Source organism: Protopterus annectens, chromosome 2.part2 (genome assembly GCF_019279795.1).
Source record: "Protopterus annectens isolate FY-2018-M chromosome 2.part2, PAN1.0, whole genome shotgun sequence".
In the NCBI taxonomy this organism is placed as follows: Eukaryota; Metazoa; Chordata; order Ceratodontiformes; family Protopteridae; genus Protopterus; species Protopterus annectens.
Genome location: NC_056730.1, coordinates 996,938,759 through 996,957,600, shown reverse-complemented (window position 1 = coordinate 996,957,600; position 18,842 = coordinate 996,938,759).

The following is an 18,842-nucleotide window of genomic DNA, read 5'->3' as shown; positions in this document are numbered from 1 at the left end:
ACTCCTTGCATCCTCACCATTCCTCTATCCTATAACAAAAGGAAAAAATTGCTGTCCAAGATCAAGAAGGAGCAGGTGCCCAATTGAAAGCAATGTCTCCTTAGCCAGAAAAAGCAAATAAGAACACTAGTGAAATCTTCCAAAGCAAACTTTGAGTCCAAATTGGCCACATCTACTAGAGACAATCATAAGGCCTTCTTCACATATGGCCGCAACCTCAAAGGAAGCACCCAGATCTGTTCAGAACTGGTGATCAAGGACACCACATATACAAATGCCGTTGATATAGTAAACTTGCTGGCTAACAGATTCAGTGAAAACTTTAACTGTCTGTCCACCTCATCAGTAAATCAGGACATCCCCAGTACCTGCCCCCTTACCCTGATATCTGGGCGACAGGTCATCACTACTTTCTCAAAGACAAAAAATACAGCCTCCATGGGACCCGATAACATCCCAGGTTGCATCCTATGTGAACTCAGGCAGGAACTTGCAGCACCATTAGGCACACTATTCAACAAAAGCCTGAGTACTGGCTTCATCCCAGCTGAGTGGAGGACAGCCATTGTCATCCCCTTACACAAAGGTGGGGCATCCACCAATCTGGGAAATTATAGACCCATCAGCCTAACCAGCCTGATCTGCAAGGACGTGGAATGGATTATCATGGACATCATTAACAAGGACATTGACAACCTCCAAACACTTGATCCCATACAGTTTGGCTTCGTCAAGGGGAGGTCATATCTGCTAAACTTGGTTGACTTCTTTGACACAGTCACAAAAGCCATGGACGAGGGGAAGACTGTGCACACCACCTAACATGACCTGACCAAAGCCTTTGACACTATTCCCCACTCAGGCATAATAGGTAAACTCTCTCAACTAGGCATCAATCCATATGTTACCAGATGCGTAGCAAACTGATTCACTGATAGAACCCACCAAGTCAAAATAGGGGAAGCCACCTCAAGCAGTAGACCCGTAACAATCGGCATACCACAGGGTTCGGTCTTGGGGCCTCTGTTATTTGGGATATACTTTTCTGAGTGCAGGCCAAAACCAGTGGGCTATGGCTGACCAGGTTTGCAGATGACTGTAAGCTGGGTGCTGTCATTAATTCACCTAGTGATGTAGACATCCTCCAAGTGGGTCTCACTCAGACAAATGACTGGTGCCAGAAACATGGCCTCAAGCAGAATACCAAAAAATGCATCATCATTCCCTTTGGGGAGAGTAATGTCCCCACAAATTATCACATTAATAACAATGTCCTAAGCACTCAATCCGTCATGAGGGATTTTGGCACCTATGTTGATAGCAACCTGACCTTTGACCATCATGTTGCTTCCATGGTATTAAAAGCCTTCTACATGGCTTACCTTATAAGTAAGGGTATCTCATCCAGGGACAAGGAGGTCATAACATCCCTGTATTCTTCACTTATAAGGCCCATTACTGAGTACAATGCACTTTTTGGCATATACTGTACCTCGCAAAGCACATGCAGCAGCTAGAGATACCACAGAGGTTCCTCAGCAGTAGAATCCAGGGCCTCAAGCATCTACCATACACAGATAGGCTAAAAGTCCTATTCTTCTACTCAGTTTCATACAGACTCTTCAGAGGTGACCTCTGTCTGGCATACAAGGTGATCATGGACCCCACCTTGATGGGACTGCTGCATATCCGCAAGTCAAGCTCCATGTGAGTAACCCATATGCATGGCCTCAACCTGGTCTGTGACATCAACAGGACTTGGTGTTGGTGGGACAGATTTATGTGCCAGAGACTCCCTTATCTATGGAATGGACTCCCTCTTCACATCAAGCAGAGTACCTCTTTACCCCTTTTTAAGCACAACCTAGATACCTGGATGGGAAACAGAAAATATACCCTGGGATTCCACTGATATCCCTGCTGGACAGGGGCATTGGGTACTGATTTGTCTAAACATGGGCTAATCTCTTGGCTAGGCTTATAATGGCCTCGATTCCAATAGCCTAGTAACCTCCTATGATACTATGGATAAAGGTACAGGCTAACTCTGACTCTTCTGTCATCAGTATTTGATGTGATGACACTATCAGCTTTATTAAGTTTGACTTTTTCCACTGGAGCTCTATACAAATAGTGTAATTGGTCAGAATTGTCTACAGTAAATGTGCTCTGCTTCCTTGGGTAATAGCCAAAGCCTCCCACACCCACATGAGTTTTTACTCTGTATAGCTGCAGTTCAGAGTTACATTCATTGACTCCACAAGATTGCACTGACCTCTGGCTGAGTCGACTGCCCTTCAGTGCAAGCTTAAGTGCAGCAAACTGAAATGTGAACATGATTATTTTGTGTACACGCACTCACGCAATAATTTTCAAAATGGAGGGAGGTTCATTTCTTTCCCAAATTTAATGTAAGTTGCCACTTAAAACTAAAAAAAGTAAAAGCGCAATTTGCACTTAAACCTTAAAATAAGCCAACTTTTAGATAATGGTAGGAATTAGCTGTAAGTACTCACCTTTCTTTGGATGGGCATTGCACAGTAGAGGTACATGTGAAATTCATAAACCATTACATTAATAAGTGAAAGATCATCTACAAGCCATTGTAAAGTAAGAATACAGGTAAAATGCACAAACCCTTACGTTAATAAGTGAAAGACCATTTATAAACATTCAGATTCCTACAATACGATTATTTATTTGAAATAAATGACTTAAAGTGTTTTCTTTTAAACCAAATATACAAACAATGTAGAATTTGCACAAGGAATTTAAAACAAAGCATTTAAACAGGGAAATAATTTTCAGAAAAATGTAATATCTAAACTGTTTCAAGCTAAAGAATATACTATGCTCTGACTGATTCTGGCTTTTAAGGCAAAAGTAGAAAATTCAGAGTCTTTATAGAGACTAATACAGCTTGCACTCTTTCTGTAAGGATAGCTTCCAGGAGGTAAAACAATAACACTCATCATAGCTTCTGTAAATTATTGAATTAGCAGTTAGATACTCTAATTATAAGCTTGCAAACAGGATTTCTTGTGACTTTAATTTGAATTTTAGAAAATATCATTCCAGAGTTATATACTTCTGGGGAGGATCCCAGCCAAACTGCAGTTTAAATGAGGCCTCATATTCAAATGAATTAACAAGAATCTTCATTGAAGCAGAAGAGTTTGCAACAGTGCATGCATTTGTAAAGCATTTTTTTTTTCATTTGAATGACAAAACATTACACAGAGACAAATGCAGTTATATATAATTTTACACATTTACTTTCACATGGCACATCTTACTGAATGGCTTCTAATGTGTGGCTTATTTTTCTTTTATATTTTAAATAATTATTTCCACACATTTTTTTAAATTTAATATCCCCATTACAACTAGTAGTTCATTGTTTCATTGGTAGATACTAGGTAATTGGTCCAAAGAATCATTGGTAGCCAAGTCACTACAATTATTACTGCTTTCTCTCCTATATACAACTGACTGGGGTAAAATCAGGGGTGAATTTATTGAACTCCATCAAATCATTAAGGGTTATTCTGGAAGAGAGAAATGAAGGTTCTTTGACATGGAGAGGAAGCCTATTGCATGGGTAGGAGATTCTCTGTGAGAGATAATAACATCATCAATAGATTCTGTTTATTTTTTTATATGGATTCAGATTCCAAAAGCAGGTATTTCAGGTATTACCAGTTTTGCTAATGTGTAAGAGCTCAAGAGGATCAGGGTTTTCCTACCTTGTAGGCAAGCAACAGATCATCATTCAGAAGTCTGTAAGAGCTCGAGGAGTGAACCACAGCTTCAAGTCACTCTTTAGGAGATCATAATCAAGATTTTCTTTGAAAAGAATTGTTGAGGTGTTTCTAGTTCAGACATATGACTTGATAGCTATATGCAAGAGGAGGAATTATATTCTAGCATGGGTTTGATAAGGCAAGCGTAAACAAAGATAATTGTTTCTTCTGACCTTGAGGATATGCTTTTATTCATTAGCTGGGCAAGTGAGATGGATTTCTTATGGATAGCCAGTACATGACAGGCAAAGGATGGTTCACTGTCTGTATATGTGCCCAAATCCATTATGACTGTCTCTAGTTTGATGTGAATGTCATTTAAGTGATAGGTAGAGAGGTGCCTTTGTTTACTGAAGGGTGGAATGCTGCATTTCTGTGCTCTACTACCTCTTAAATTCTGAAACTGTAGCAAACCATCTGCTACAAATAGAATGAGTGGCTTACTACAGTTACATTACCATCTGCTAATTGCTTTAATGTTTCAGCTTTTGAGTTGCGACCATAAATACATTATCAGTATAAATATCTAAATGCAGGTACTGTACTCCTGCACCTTGCACCCAGGGTAGCTGCTCACATTGCCGCACTTTAGCTGTGCCTCTGGTCCTTGAGGTCACTTTGCCACTAGTGAAGTAGATACTGAAGAACCGCAACCCCAGCAATGAAGCCTTTGAAATGCTACTGATGGCAGTTCTCTGTCTGTATGCCAATTTGCTATCCAATGAGTTATGTGGAGGCTTCTATTTAGCTTCAACAATTTTTCTATAATACCAGAGTGAAGATTAACACTGGCAGCCTTGGACAGATCAGATATGCACTATGCTTGACTATTTGACTTTCTCAAAAAAATCTACCAGGTTTTCTAGACAAGGTCTATCTTTCCTCATGACATTGAAGGCCTTTGATAGATCCAGATATGCAGAGCAGTTCATTTTCTGACTTTCTCAAAAGAAATCCACCTAGATATATAAGCAAGATTCATCCTTCACAGAGCTAGCTTGGTCTGAGTCCTTTGCCTGTTATTCATAAGTGTCATGATTTTATGCTCCTTTATTTTTGTTCCCAGAGTTAGTGACATGGTTGCCCTTGTTCATACTAACAAGGAAACTGCTAAATATGTTGTCCAGGCCCACAGAGCTTCTTAGTTTTGAAAAGGACTTTTAAGACCCACTCCTGGTTAATCCTAGAAGATTGTCCTGACTGTTAGTATGAGAGAGAAAACTGAGGGGAAGAGTGAAGTTTAAGTGAAACATGCCTGTTAATATATTTGCAATTACTTCAGGCTCTGAGTGGGAGATGTCATTCCACATAAGTTCATTGTATTGGTGGGTGTTAAGAGATTCCTAAAGTAGGTAAATAATGCTTTACAGTTATCTTTGGATGCAGTGGCAATACTTAGTTCATATTCTGCTTTGTGGGCTTCAGTTCTTTTGAGATAATTTTCAGTGTGGCATGATTTCATTTTATTTGCATGGCCAAGTTTCTTTCTTTTTTTTCTCTTTAACTGTATGGTTTATTATGGATGGGTGGCTCCCTCATGAGGTTTTGAAACTTTTCATTATGTTTGTGAAAGATGAGGACAGATCCCTTTACACAGGAAGTTTTGTGAGGATAGAAGACATTGGCTTAAGGTGCAGCTGTAGGCATGGTGCTTCCTTTGAACAGAGGACATTTCAGACTCACTGGGTCAAAGTTTGGCCTTGGAGAAATCTCAGAAAGCAGTTAGAATCGGGCACATTTGGGACTAAGTTCTGAAGGAGAATACAATGGAACAGTGATCTGCTTAACAAGGTATCATTGGACAAAACTGAACTGAAGGAATCTATTTTTTCCTTTTCAAACATTTTCTAAAACAACAAGTGAAAAGGTCACTGAAAAACCAATCGGTAAAAAAAATGAAAACTCCAGCAAAGATAGAACTTCCACTGAGTGACATCCCAAACCTCTTGTATCAGTGGCACATGGGATATATGCAAATTAACCTTATGAACATCAGGTTTTTCAGCTCAATTGGCAATTCTGAATGCCCATGACTTGTTTCTTCATTTTAATGGACAATTTCAGGCCAATAAAGCCAAACCCCACTAGCTGTGGATATGCATATTTTGGCCTTGTTATGACCTTGTCAGCACAGCACAAGCAGAGTGTTTGACTAAGCATTAGAAACACGGAGCTTTTATACCCATCTGATGTCCATTATCATTAGGGTCACTGCAAAAATATCCCAAACAACAAACTAAAACAATAAGTGAGAAGGTCACTGAAAAACCAATCAGTAAAAACAAAAATGGAAACTCCAGCAAAGCTAGAACTTCCACTGAGTGACCTCCCAAACCTCTTGTATCAGAGGCACATGGGATATATGCAACTGAACCTTATGAAAATCAGGTGTTTCAGCTCATTGGCAATTCTGAATGCCCATGACTTGTTTCATCGTTTTAATGGGCAATTTCAGTCCAAAAAAGCCAAACCCTACTAGCTGTGGATATGCATATTTCATTCTTATGACCTCATCAGCACAGCACAAGCAGAGTGTTTGACTAAGGATTAGAAACACAGAGCTGTTATACCCATCTGATGTCCATTATCATTAGGGTCACTGCAAAAATATCCCAAACAACAAACTAAAACAATAAATGAGAAGGTCACTGAAAAACCAATTAGTAAAAACAAAAATGAAAACTCCAGCAAAGCTAGAACTTCCACTGAGTGACCTCCCAAACCTCTTGTATCACAGGCACATGGGATATATGCAAATGAACCCTATGAAAATCAAGCGTTTTAGCTCATTGGCAATTCTGAATGCCTATGACTTGCTTCATTATTTTAATGGGCAATTTCAGACCAAAAAAGCCAAATCCCACTAGCTGTGGATATGCATATTTCGGCCTTGTTATGACCTCATCAGCACAGCACAAGCAGTGTGTTTGACTAAGCATTAGAAACACAGAACTGTTGTACCCTTCTGATGTCCATTATCATTAGGGTCACTGCAAAAATATCCCAAACAACAAACTAAAACAATACGTGAGAAAGTCACTGAAAAACTAATTAGTAAAAACAAAAATGAAAACTCCAGCAAAGCTAGAACTTCCACTGAGTGACCTCCCAAACCTCTTGTATCAGAGGCACATGGGATATATGCAAATGAACCTTATGAACATCAGGTGTTTCAGCTCATTGGCAATTCTGAATGCCCATGACTTGTTTCATCATTTTAATGGGCAATTTCAGTCCAAAAAAGCCAAACCCCACTAGCTGTGGATATGCATATTTCGGCCTTGTTATGACCTCGTCAGCACAGTACAAGCAGAGTGTTTGACTAAGCATTAGAAACACAGGGCTGTTATACCCATCTGATGTCCATTATCATCAGGGTCACTGCAAATATATCCCAAACAACAAACTAAAACAATAAGTGAGAAGGTCATTGAAAAACCAATCAGTTTTCGTAAAATAACATTTTCGTAAAAAAAAAAAAACAGTAACATGTAACTTAGTTTAACCCTGCTCTAATCTATCTGAATCTAATCCAAGATAGTTTCTGCCATGTTTTTGGACATGGAGCTGGAAGGGCTTATTGGAGATAGCATTTTAAATAGAGTGCATAGAAAATTTACAGATATTAAATCATGTTTTGGATGGCAAAAGCTGCCACCCCTCCCACTTGCTAAACTCTTTACCCTATAGTGAATTTTTAAAAATAGCTAGGCTTTGTAATAAAGAAGATGCATTGACTTCATAATTGCTCTTCTTTTCTGCATAGGGGTTATGATTTATCTACATTAGAAACAGCTTTGAATTGTTTGTTTGGGGTAAATCAATATTCAAGCAATGGAGAGAAATATGAGAATAGTGATAGAATAGGCAGGCAAAATGTTAATAATGCCCATGAATAAATAATATGGTATATTTTGTCAGTAAGAACCACAAGTAACACCAAACAAGTCAATGAAAATCCTTATACAAAAAATGTCACCAACACGAGCAAAATCCCAACAAAGGAGTTTATTTAGCATTTTCGTCTGTTTATAACATAAAGATTATTCTGAAGAAGTCTTATGTTATAAACAGATAAAAGCGCTAAATAAACTCCTTTGTTGCGATTTTGCTCGTGGTGGTGACATTTCGAGGTACCAGATCTTTGGAGAGAATATAATAAAAGAAGAAAACTCATGGCAAAAATCTGGAAGAGTGACTCCCTTAAAGACAAATATACTATTATACAATTAAACAAGAAACAGTTCTCATTAAGTTCAACAAGGCCAACTACTAAGTCAGGATAGTGTCGCAGGCTAAGGACAATAATAATACCTTCTTCAGCTATGTCTGAAACCTTAGAGGTAATACACAGCAGTGTGCTGAACTGGTAGCTAACAGTACCACTGTCACCAATCATGGCAACATAGTAAATCTATTGTATGATAAATTTAGTTCAGATTTCTCCCCTCAACTCCACCAGGTGAAATCCCCTCCAACATGCTTTCTCCCAACTATCAACATGGACTAGATGTTGGCAGCACTCAAAGCCATGAACACCACCTCCATGGGGCCCCAACAACATCCCCAATTGCCTTCTGAACTGTCTAAAACTGACCTATCAGGACCTCTTGAGGCATTCTTCAACAACAGTCTTAAAACAAGCTACATTCCAAGTGAATGGAAAACAACAACAGTCATTCCCCTCCAGAAGGGTGGACCAACACCCAACCCAGGGAAATACAGACTGATAATATCAGTATACCAAGCCTAAAGTACAAAGCCATGGAACAGATTATCATGTAAATGTTAAACAAGGACCTTAGCAACCTACAGACAGTGGACACATTCCAGTTTGATTTTGTTAAGGAAAGGTCTGTTTAACCTGATAGACTTATTTGAGAGGGTCACCAAGGCGATGGACAAGGGTAAAACAGTGCATACAGTGTATCTTGACCTGGCTAAGGCATTCAGTACAATACCCCACTCAGACATTGTTGACAAGCTGTCTGAGTTAGGCATAAATCCATACATAACTCAATGTTTGCTGCCTGGCTCACAGACAGGACCCAAGAAGTTAGGATCAGTGAGACAACCTCCACCAAGAGACCCATCATCTGAGAAGTACCAAAGGATTCCATGCTGGACCTGTTATTGCTTGGCATATACCTCTCTGAAGTCAAGACTAATATTCAAGGTCTCTGGATCACCAAGATTGCAGATGACTGTAAATTGTTAGCTATTGCAGATTCCCTCCAAGACACAAAATCTTGCAAGTGAGTTTACCACAGAACAATGATAGGTGCTAAAGCCCTGGCCTAAAATTCAATGCCAAAATGCATTATAATGCCCAATGGGAATCTGTCAACCAAAGTTAATTACTTCATGGATACCCCCCCCCCCAAGAGTTGACCCAGTAGTAAGGGATATGGGAACATATGTAGACAGCAGTCTGGCCTTTGATCAATATGCAGCTAAGATAATAAGAAAATCATTCTATGTCATCCAATGTATAGGTAAGGGTATGGTGTCCATGTCCAAGGAAGTTACAGTACCAGTCTACTCAACCCTTATCAGACCTATCACAGAAAACAGTGCCCCGTTTGGCATGTATCTATACAGACAGTTATAACAGTTGGAACACCAGCAAAGGAATCTCACCAGATGAATTCAGGGCAAGAATGCCCTGTCCTACACTGATCACTTAAAGTCTCTGTCAATGTATTCAGTCTCCTACAGGCTGGTGAGATGAGATCTTTGCCTGACTCGCAGAGCTTCTTCAGATGCAGGCCTGATGAAACTGTTGCACATGTGCAGAACAAACAGCACCAGAAATACTAGATGCAAGTATCTGAACTTTCCTTGCGACATAAATAGAATGTGCTAAAGAGTCAGTGTCCCCGACACTATGGAATTAGCTCCCCGTTCATTTTAAAAAGAGCTCATCCCTGACCCTATTAAAATGAAACCTTGACAATTTGATGAGAAAGTATAAATTTACCCCTGGTTTGGTCCCCATGTTCGTTATGGACAGATTCCATAAATAAGAAAAGCATTATTTTAACACTACCCCCTACAAATCCTTAGCTATCTCCCGACTAACATGCCCCCATATAGATGACCATGATACTTGAGGCACAAATTGGTTAGGGTGCACAGATAGGCTTGTAAGGGCACTAGTATTCATTAGCCTATTAAAAACCTATGAACCACTAAATAAACAGTATAGCAACTATGCAAGTAGACACATCGATGTAGTGATACCCACACATAGAACTTCAAGATGCAGTCTTTAGTGTCATAAAAGGCACATTGTGCTATTTCAAGAGAATCAAAAACATTAACTTACAGACTGATGCATCTAAAAATTAAAGCAATACGTGTATTAAAGGGGCTGCATCAGCTAGCATATTTATAGGTTCAAAGGTTCATAGGTGTGTACTAGGCTAATGGCCCTGGAGCTTTTACAAGCCTAGCCCTTTCTTGACCAGAAAGCATAAAGTGTCACATAACGCTGCATAACGCTGCATTAATTACAACGTCAGAGCTGTGGTGTCCTTAGGTTCATAGGTTCATAGGTGTGTACTAGGCTAATGGCCCTGGAGCCTAGCCCATAGGATTACCTGTCATCATGCCATCCGATGTTAGTTCCCAGTGCCATATACATGGAAGCCTGTCAGTTGCAAGAAAAAGGAGAAATGAGGCATGGAAACTAGGAAGAAGGGTAAGTTAGAAAGCAGATGGTCACACAGAAGGATAACAGGTAACAGTGAGCAAGATGGAGATTAATACAGGGTAGTTATATTTATTATCAGGGATAAGGTCCCTTTTTTTCTGTTTTTGTGTGTGTGTGTGTGTGTGTGTGTGTGTGTGTGTGTGTGTGTGTGTGTGTGTGTGTGTGTGTGTGTGTGTGTGTGTGTGCATGTGTGCGTGTGTGTGTGTGTGTGTGTGTGTGTGTGTGTGTGTGTGTGTGTGTGTGTGTGTGTGTGTGTGTGTGTGTGTGTGTGTGTGTGTGTGTGTGTGTGTGTGTGTATGTGTGTGTGTGTGTGTGTGTGTGTGTGTGTGTGTGTGTGTGTGTGTGTGTGTGTGTGTGTGTGTGTGTGCATGTGTGGTGTGTGTGTATATGTGTGTGTGTGTGTGTGTGTGTGTGTGTGTGTGTGTGTGTGTGTGTGTGTGTGTGTGTGTGTGTGTTTGAAAGAAGGAAGGAAGAGAACAGTTAAGAGGGTAACAGAGTAGAAAATGAAAGGGATAGTACAGTGTGTATGAACAGACAGACTCACATGGAACAGCGCGGACAAACCTGAGTGGATGTGCACACTTGGATGGTGAGAAAACAGGATGGACAGAGATAAAAGGACAAACAAATGGTGATGGGGAAAGTTAAATAAAATACAAGATACGGAATATAACATAAAAGGAAAGGACAACACATGACTGGAAGTATGGCATGGTACGAGCAGCAGTGTACTGCCTGCCACCCCAGCCCAAGGGAATGCTTCTATGATCCATTACCATGGGATGTATCAGAGTAATTAGTAGTATGGATATACACTCTCTTGGCAGTTCAATGGTAGGGGCTGTTTGGGTGAGTGAATCTGCTCTATTGATTTAGTGCAGTCAAGGATACTGCATCAACAAATGCTTCAATTAATTACCTGTTTTTAGACAAATACTTTCAAATCCTAAAGAAGTTTTTTTTTACATAGCATTCAATAAGACAATCCATTTCTATCTTTCAAGCAGTTTGGCCTCTATAATTTGACACTAAAGGTGTTGTAAGTCTATCAATGGCACTAGACATGTTGGAGATCTGTCAAGGGAGTTTACGTCATGTACGTGATAATATCGATCAATTGCAGTTTACTGAAAAACAAGATAGGAATGAAGTCTGAATAAAAATTAAACCATCAAAACTGCATTCTGTTACTCTGTTTTCTGAAAAGCCCCCAACGCCACAGATGTAAGCAGGTTCATAGGTTAGTACTAAGCTAACTGCCCTTGCAAGCCATTTTAAGCCTAGCCAGTTATCCCTTGTGAGACTTGTGTTGTAAGGCAAACACCTTAACCATTAGGCCACCCTCCCAACCCCTTATGACACAAACAGCCCCATTGTAATTACAGTCAAGACCTGGGTCAGTTAGATAAAGGTATGAGAAAAATGCCCCGTATAAGGACTTACATAGAGGAGCTAGATGATGGAAATATGGTGATTTGCACAGCTGGCTATGAAATTATTATTCACCTGCCATAAATGACTTGTATAAGAAAGTACTTTGGCACTCAGAGTAATTTCTCTGCCCATCATTTTGACTGAATTTTTTTATTGTTATTTTTAAATGATACCAGATACATTATCTAATTATTCATGATATAAACGTGTATAGTTTATCAGCACATTTGATCGTAAACACCCACATGCAACCCAAGTTAAAATTACAATATATATATAGACCATAGTGATTGACCTGACATATTATAGCCATACTGCAAGGATTTATTGTGATATTTTTATTACTTGCTTCAACACAAAACCCTTCGACATTGTGTATGATTTCTCAGAATAGTGCATTATTTCTGGAAGCTTTTCTGCTAATGGAAATTAAAACTTTTACCTCTGAAACTTTTAATGACCTTAATACTTCTGTGTATACTGTAAATGCCTTGTACTGCTTGTCATGTAACCATATATCCTCAGTTATATAAGCTGTACAAAACCATACATTGCTAACAATGATATGCTAATCATATCTGTATTTCTGCTTGCATTTCTATTTTATGGACTCTACAAATCATTGTATTTTATTGATTTTTTCCATTGTTGTAAAGGTTAGTCCCTAAGGCTAGAAGCTTCTTCAGTGGAGACCCAGTGTAGTATTTATACTACTGGCGAAATTTAGCTAAGGTATTACAGAATATCACTGTTGCAAGTGTGACGCATTTTGCAGGAGCACTTCCTGTTTCTATTCCAGGTCCAGAGGCACCCAGAGAAACAGGGAGGCAGACAGAAAGAGAAGGAGATGATGGACTGGTGAGACAAATGGAGAAGAAAGCAAATATCAATACCAGAGAATGTCCAAAGGATTTTGAGGAGATGTTTCAAGGAAATCTGTCGATGGAGATTAGTCAGTAAATGATGGATGTATAGCTACAACCCTCCAGTCAGGAGGGCTGTGGGATGATTTACTTAAAAAGTGATGATGCAGAGTGAGACAGAAAATGAAAGATTTGTTTCCTGGGGGGATATTATGAAGAAAATACAAAAGGAAGATGCAGAAACGATCCTGAAGAATTGTGGTGAGATGGAAAAGAAAACATATGCAGAAAAAGTAAAAGAAGGCAAAAGGGGAGTAGTATAAAAATGGTAGAAGAAAATGACAAATGGAAGCACATGATAAGGACTCAAAGTAAAGAGGACAAAGAAATGGAGAGCTATGAAATGTAAGGCAATTTAATAGCTCCTTTGGGTGTGAAAGCACACAACATAAAATCATTTATTATTATTACTAAAGCGACATTTTGTCATATTGCATTTGAGGCTGTTTTTTTAATGTAAATTTTTCTTGGAGTATATGAAAAAAAACAGTAACCCATGTAATCTTCATGTGATAAAAGCCTTTAACAGACAAATAAAAAAGATAACTCATGTACAATTTTGAACAAAGGTAGAAAGATAGACTTGGAAAGGATATTTGAAAAGTTTATGAAAAGTAGTACTGGACATTGCAAAATTTTATGATAAAAATGGTTTATGGATTGGTGGCTGGGATTGTAACATTATGTTAAAATTTGAAAGACAAGAAAGAATTATATATATACACCAAGCATGATAAATGTGGAAGAGAATAGGGGTGTTATAAAATACCGGAGACCACCCAAAACATTTTTTGTAGAAAAGAATGACATTTGATAATTAACTGTGACAAAAGAAAATGTATTTGTGGGAAAATGGAACATGACGCAAAAAAAAAAAAAAAATGCGAATAGAAATGTCATAAATGTAACAAAACTGGACGTGTATGGGTGGATTGCAAAAAGTATAATAAGAGTAAAGAAAAAGAAAGAAAAGGAAATGAACAAAGAGAAGAAATTTTATTTATTTATTTATTTATTTTACATTTGTTGACTGGGCTAGTCTAACTGGATATATGTCCATTTTCAGTAGAGGCCCGGGGAGAAAAGCTCAAAAGACAGGTACAGTATAACAAAAAGGCTATTTGTCTCTCTCTCTCTTGCATTACATATCTTTTCTATTCTGTACTTTGCAAAATGTCTAGTTGACTCTCTAATTGATTCCAATGATGAAATTATGGTAACTTATGGTTTATATCTTTAAATAGAATTAGTTATTCTGGTCTTGAGTAAAACACCTTTTTTTAAATCTGTTTGTTAACTTTGTTATTATATATTTGTTTGGTTTTGTTGTATTCCCCTCTACTGAAAATGGAAATATATCCAGTTAGACTAGCCCGGTTAACAAATGTAAAATAAATAAAATAAATAAATAAGGTTACAAATACAAAAAGTGTTTGCCAGGTTACAATCAAGTTAACATAGCAGTAGATACAAGCATTTTACAGTTTATTACAAGACACATATTTACAATAATATGGGATAATATATTCACGTGAGGTAGATTAAACTTAAGGTTTACAATTTCATGAGAATGGTTGTATAAGAGTATTGATAACATGTTGAATGAGATATCCATGTGAGGTAGAACATCACTAAAGTGGGTTTGCTATTTTTCTAAAGTTTGCAGAAAGAACATTAAATTATAATTAAGGAGGGGTCAGGAGAAACTTAGTCACTGAAGTTATATGTTAGTTAGGGTTAGTGCAAGGGCACAACCAGTGTATTCTAAGGTGTATTTTGAGTTTTTGTTTGAAATGAGGTAGGGAAGGAAGTGATATAAGATCACTAGGTAGAAGATTCCAGTATTTCCCAGTTGTGTAATAAAAGAGAGTTTCCTGCCATGTTATTAGACTTATTAATACTAAGTAGAGGTTTGTTAGCTGAGCGTAAGGAATTAAGATTTTTATATGGGGTAATGAGGTTTGAGAGTATAGGAGTGTTGTTGGGCTGGTTGAGGATCTTATGAACAATGGTTAGTTGGTTAAAATGAAGCTGATTTTGCAGTTCAAGCCATCCTAGTTGTTTTAGATTCTGGCAGTGATGAGTTCTAAAGCGATTACCAGTAGCAAATCTGGCAATGTTGTTGTAAGATGCAGTGAGTTTAAGAAGATTCTTCTTGGACAGGTTGGTGTAAATAGGTGAGGCATAGAGGAGTGTTGAGATTAGATGAGAGTGGGCAATAGTAGTTCTGGCGGTTGGAGTGAGAAAATATTTAATCCTGTATAGGGAGCCCATTTTTCTGTTGACTGTTTTTATAGTATTGTTAATATGGTTATCAAAGCTGAGGTGATTGTCTATAGTTATTCCTAGGAGTTTGGTGGTAGAATCAGGGGATATGAGGGTGCCATTGTTAGAAATGACAGAGAAATCTAAGGGCATGGATTTACGGGTAGGTGTGAAGAGAAGGAGCTTTGTTTTTTTGGGATTCAGGAGAAGGCAACGTTTTATGAACCAAGTCTCAACTATGTTAAATATTTTCTGAGTTAGGGATTGTAATTCTGATGAAGATTCAGCTGCACAGATTAAAGTTGAATCATCTGCATATTGTTTGCATGTTGCCTGTGGAATAGCTAGGTAGAGATCATTGATAAATATTGAGAATAAGAGAGAGCCTAGGATGGAGCCTTGAGGGACACCGAGTGAGACTGGAAGGTGGGATGATAGTTTATTCTCCCAGAGCACAGCTTGTTGCCTATTGCTGAGGTAAGAAGAAAACCATTGTACAGCCAAAGTATCAAGAGAGAGTGATTTCAGAATATTTATAAGCAGAGAGTGGTTTACCATATCAAATGCTTTTGAGAGATCAATAAATAGAGAGGAAGAGAGAACATTGTTATTGCGGTTTTTGTTTATGGTGTCAGTAAAAGATAAGAGGGCAGTAGTAGTACTGTGGAATGGCCTAAAGCCATGTTGGCTTTCAGCAAGTATGTTATGTTGAATTAAATGGTTTAGAAGCTGATGGTGAATACATTTTTCCATTATTTTTGCTAAGGGGGATAGTAGGGCTATAGGTCGATAGTTAGAGCATTCATTTGAGTTACCACCCTTGGGTAGGGGGATAATGTGTGAGATTTTCCATATGTCAGGGATGATTCCTTCGTTAGTAGTTCTATTAATCAGGATGGATATCGGGTAAGCTACTTCTTTAGCTGCTTTTTGCAGGTATTCGGCTGGGATCTGGTCAGCAGAAGGAGTACAAGGTTTCAGTTTTAGAATGAGTTTATAGATATAATTTGTAGAGGTGGGTAGAAATTGGAAGGTAGGAAGAGAGCTTGGAGAAGAGTTAAGAAGACTGGCTGTATCAGGAGCTAGTTGACTGACTACAGATTGGATAGCCTCTGTGAAGAAGGAATTGAAAGCACTGGCAGTTTGGATGGGAGTCTCATGTGTTGCAAATGTTGGGGATGGTGTTCTGGAGTGACCTGGAAAGAGGAGTTTATTGATACTAGCCCAGAATTGTTATAACTAGTATAAATGGAATAAAAATTAAATGAGGAAAAATAATAATGAAGGCATAGAAGATTCTGAAGTAAGTGATAAAGAAGACAAAAATTGGAAGGTTTTAAGACAAAAAATGAATTATATTGGTAGAAGGGTAAAACACAGAACAAGAACATTTAAATGGATAAGTACAAAAGAAAAAAGAAAGGAAATGGATGAAAAAGAATATATAGAACTAATGAACTGGGGGTTGGTATAATGGTTAAGGTGTTTACCTCACAGTCACAATGCACAGTGCTTGATTCTCACACCTGGAGGGAAAACTAGCTACCCTTGGAATGGCCTATTAAGAAAGCTAGCCTAGTAATTAGCTATGAATTAATAAAACCATGAATCTAAGTGAAAAGTGTTTTCTCTAAATGTGAATAGTATTAAGAATATATAAGAAGAATAGGGATTTTGCAGTGGAGTAATACATATGATGTAATAGGAATTGTATTAGAAGACACAAGATTTTTAACAAATAAAGAACAGTTATAAATAGAAAAACTATGCGGAGGAAAGATGACCTGCAATTTAAGAAATGAGAGATGTTCTGTATTCTGTAGAAACATGGTAAAGATATTAGATGCAACTTCAGTAAAAATGGGAAGATTAATCACCTTAGATTTAAAATGTAAAGGACAAGGTATAAAGAATTATAGCATTATATGCTTATACTAATTGTAAAGAAAGATAATGCATATTTCAACAGATTTTAGACTATGCAGTGATAAATATGAATATTATAGTAACAGGAAACATTAATTGTGATTTATGATGCAAGCATAAAAGGAAAGGAAATGATATAAGAAAATGTTAGAAGTTATGAGATGCAAGTTAAAATTTTGGACAAAAATTCATGGACTTATAAAAGGTTTGGTTATAAGAAAAGGAGAGGTAGCTAAAACAGGATTTTCTGATCATCTTTCAATATGGCTAAAGGTAAAGGTAAACAAGGAATATATAAAAAATAAACCAAGGAATAAGAAGGTTAATTGAGAAAGTGTGGAATAATGATGGAAAGACATTAGTAATACAGTTATGAAAAGATCATATTGCTATGACATTTTACAAAAAATGGTCTGAATGGTGGATGATATTTAAGGAAAAATATAAAAACTGATTTTTACAATGGCAATATGATGTCAGAAAGCTAGAGAAAGAAAAATATAAAAAAACATATAAGGATGCTTTGGAAGATTTAGAACATAATGATAGAAAATACTTTGACAAAAAGAATTAAATGAAATAAATAATTTAAAATTACAAGAAATGTTATATAAGCAAATGTATTTTTACATGGAAAAAGAGAAGTGTCAAGTTACTTAAGCAGATTAGTAAAGAAGATGGTAGGTAATAAGAGAAATAAAACATGTAAAAGGAGAAATATTCTTTATTTAATAGCAAACACTTCACAACAGCCCAATCCAACCCCCTCTCCCTAGGTTCATAGGTTCATATGTTGGTACTATCAGTCCTAGGGCCTATACAAGCCTAGCTATAACAATTCCCTGGCTATTTCTTCACACAGTATTTACTTCCCTGGACCCCTGTCTAGCAGGCCGACTGACATGATCTCTGGGGTGAATTTCCTTTCTCCCATCCAATCATCAAGGTTCCTTTTGAAGAGAGCCAAAGAGGTGCTCTGCTTGACATGTATGGGCAGTCTATTCCAGAGTCTGGGGAGTCTCTGGTCAGGAACCTATCCCTCCAGCATGTTTTGATTATTGTGATGACAAGGTTTAGATCCCTGGAGCGTGTGGCTCTGAGGGATTGGGATTTCTTTAATTGTAGCATGTCCAGCAGCTCTGGGTTTTGACATGGCCTTGTATGTTAAGCAGAGATCGCCTTGGAGTAGACGATATGTGACAGAGTATAGCTGGAGTTTTTTAAGGCAGTCAACATAGGGCATCTGATTTAGGCCTGTGATTTTTTTAGTGAGGTATTTCTGCGGCCTTTCCAGTTGTTGCAGATGTCTTGAGAGGTACATACCAAATGGGGCATTGTATTCTATAGTGGGCCTAATGAGGGATGCGTACAGTGGGACAATGACCTCCTTTTTTCTGGATGAAAATCCCTTAGTGATGAGGTGTGCCACATAAAAGGATTTCCTGACTGTTGTGGCGATGTGGTTATTGAAGGTGAGACCACTGTCCACCTGTGTCCCTAAGTCTCTTATCACACTTTCGGTGTTTAGTGTACTGCCACCTTTGTAGTAATTTACAGGCACATGTATTTCTCAAAGGGGATAACTATACATTTCTTGGCATTGAGCTTGAGCCCTTGGCTCTGGCACCAAGCATCTGTTTCTGTAAGGCCCTTTTGTAGAGTATCAACATAATTTGTGGATTAAATAACGGCTCCCGGTTTGCAGTCATCTGCGAACTTTGTTAGCCAGAGTCCCTTAGTGTTGGCCTGTACTTCAGAGAAGTAGATGCCAAACAA